The 2,906-nt window shown below is 39.9% G+C and overlaps 1 pseudogene; it reads right to left on the bottom strand.

The window, feature by feature from the left end:
• Positions 1 to 1,640: 1,640 nt before the first annotated feature.
• Positions 1,641 to 2,645, bottom strand: LOC126387036 (chemerin-like receptor 1; annotated as a pseudogene).
• Between the last annotated feature and the right edge of the window lie 261 nt (positions 2,646 to 2,906).

The raw sequence follows: 2,906 nt of genomic DNA, 5'->3' as shown, positions 1-2,906 counted from the left end.
CAGGGGTTAAAGAATAATATGAAAACTAAGTAATGAAAACAATACAGCTGCTGCCATAGAATCTCAATTAGCTCACAGTAACAACAGAGGTATTATTACACTGACACATATCTGTATTTTACAGTAACATGTTTATACAAATAATTCACTATGTACATTAACAGCATTTGTTTCTTCATGTCATGAATAGTCTCACAGCATCACATACTGACTCCTCTTTGCTTCAGCTGGTAACTGTGGAGTTTTTGTAGGTGTGAGAGCGTGAAACCTCTGAAAACCTTTGAAGCAGTTCAGGCCAAATGAAAACTAAAGACCAAACTGAGCCAAGTAAATGTGGCTGCTGCTTCAGGAACATAATAAGCTCATAGCAAACACCATTAGTAGCTGTTTTATGACGCTAACATTAACCTGTCCTCACAGTAAAAAGAAATCACTATAAAATGTTTATAAAAGAATGTGATTGGTATGTAGCAATCAGTTGAATTAGTTTCTATGGTGCTGCCACATGTCGTGTAGATCAGTGTGAATCAGTGGCATCCAGGTACTCAGTTCACCATGAGAAATAAACACCTCAGGGGGATTTACTGTGTTAAAATTACAGCTACATAACCAAGCAGCTCGATCACGACATGGTTTCTGTGGGGACTGTCATGTACCCAAGCTTTCTCACATCTTGATGGTAGAGGAAGTTGGGCTGGGGTGGGGATGATGCTGTACAAAACAAACATGCTACCAGCCTTTTTTTGTGCAGTGGTTCAGAAATAATATTTCACAATGTAGATTCTGTTTTCTCAGCAGTCACATACAGGAAGGAAAAAAAAAAGATCTTGTGTACGTGACAGATTAAAAGTTCTCTTTGACAACCATTTAATTTTTTGTTGCTTGTGTTGCACATATTAAACCATGTAATGTCATACCTGTTTTAAAATTATTGCTGGGTTCTCTTTGACAATGTCATTTTAAATATCTTCTTAGTCTAAGACTCCAGACTACATAGATCTAGAGTAGCATTTGCTTTATAGGATTAAATACAGACACGTAGCCATTCATGAAATCCTCTATTTAGATTAAAACATCAGTTCATATCAGTCAAACTGTCTCAGGTTGAAATGTTTCAATCTCAGATAATATGAAGGAGAAAATGTATTAAAAAAAGAAAGTCACTTGGACCGTTTATATGAGAGGCCCTTTGAGACATAATTCATACTTGGTTTCACATGTAACATCATACTCTCATACATACATCACTATACTCTTACACAAACACTACTATACTCTCTTATATTTATCATCATGTTTTCTTTTATTTACTGTCATACTCTTAGTGTAACAGAGGATAATATTATATGTATGTAAGTATGATAGTATGTACATGAAAGTAACAGTATATGTAAAACAAAGTTCTAATGTATGTATGAGAGAATAATATTATATTTGAAAGAGAATAATAGCATATGTAAGAGAAATTAGTTGTACATGTGAATGCAAATAATCATGTGTAAGGAACAAAATGACAGTGAATGTGAGACAGAATGATAGGGTATGTGAATGAGAATAGTTGTTTGTGTGAGAGAGTTTGATTGAAACGGAAATAGTACTGAATTCTCAGTTCCTGATTGGTTATCGCGTCACTGACAGCCTTATACGTCAGTATTAAGAGCTGACATCTCAGTGCTCTGCCTGGTGTCCACTGACTCAGTGTGAGAGTCAGAAACATCTTCCTGCAAGGCTGTCTCCATTGCACTCAGGATGGATTTACAGACCCTGTTCTTACAATCTTGGCCCACAAGCACATACAGCAGTGGGTTCAGGCAACTCCTGAAAATGGCCAGGCTGGTTGCTATCGGGGCACCAATAGTCATGATGCAGGTTAGTGTTTGACTGTGATGAGCAGGCATGTCATTGATCATCTCAGTTAGAGCTATGATGTGATAAGGAGCCAAGCACAGGAAGAAAGTTATGATCACTGCAGTGAGGATCTTAAAGGGGCGACTTGACTGGCTGGCCAGGGTGCGGTTTCTTCTGCGACGATGGATTATCACAGCATAACAGGAGAAAATGACGGTGAAGGGGACAACAAATCCCAGGAGGAGGAAGGTGATGGTCATGGCCTGCAGCTGCTGATTCACAGATGGTCTTGTATAGTCATTATAGAGGGGAAAGTTTTTGCAGCTGGTGATGATGTTGTCATGGAGATATGATGACCCAGTGCTCTTGAAGATGGAAATTCGAGAGCTGAGAATCAGAGCCAGTATCCACACACTCAGACTCACACAGGATGCGCTGAGTACACTTCTGTAGTTCTGGGCCCAGACGGGCCACACCACAGACACACATCTGTCCACACTGATCACCACCAGAATTTAGACACTGGCAAACATGTTCAGGGAGATTAATGTGCTGCTCAGTTTGCACATGAACTCGCCAAAAGGCCAGTGAAAATCCAAAGCCAGGTACACCACATTCAGGGGCAGAAATCCTGTGAAGAGGAAGTCGGCCACAGCGAGGTTGAGGAACCAAACTGTGTGAACTGTTTTCTTCATCTTGAACCCGGTCACACAGATAACCACTTCATTCCCGAGCACACCAAGAGGAAAGGCCAGGCAGTAAACAATGAAAGACATGCTTCTGAGAGACGGTGTCATGTCACATGTTGAATAGTTATGTCCACCATATGTTTCTGTTGTACTAATAGTCTCCATCCTTGTCTTCAGACCTGCCAGAGAAAGTGAAATTATTTCCTACAGATCAACAACAACAACAACAACAACGACTACACACTTATAACTGTGTATTTTAGCTCCTTAAAAAAAGATGCTGCAGAGATGTGAATTCTGCTAACCTGAAGATCTCTGCTAAGCCACGGACTCTTGTTCGGAGCTAAGCCTGCAGCACAGTAACATATT

The sequence above is a fragment of the Epinephelus moara genome, unplaced genomic scaffold (assembly GCF_006386435.1).
Source record: "Epinephelus moara isolate mb unplaced genomic scaffold, YSFRI_EMoa_1.0 scaffold160, whole genome shotgun sequence".
Taxonomy (NCBI): domain Eukaryota; kingdom Metazoa; phylum Chordata; class Actinopteri; order Perciformes; family Serranidae; genus Epinephelus; species Epinephelus moara.
This window is presented reverse-complemented; position numbering and strand designations above follow the sequence as displayed.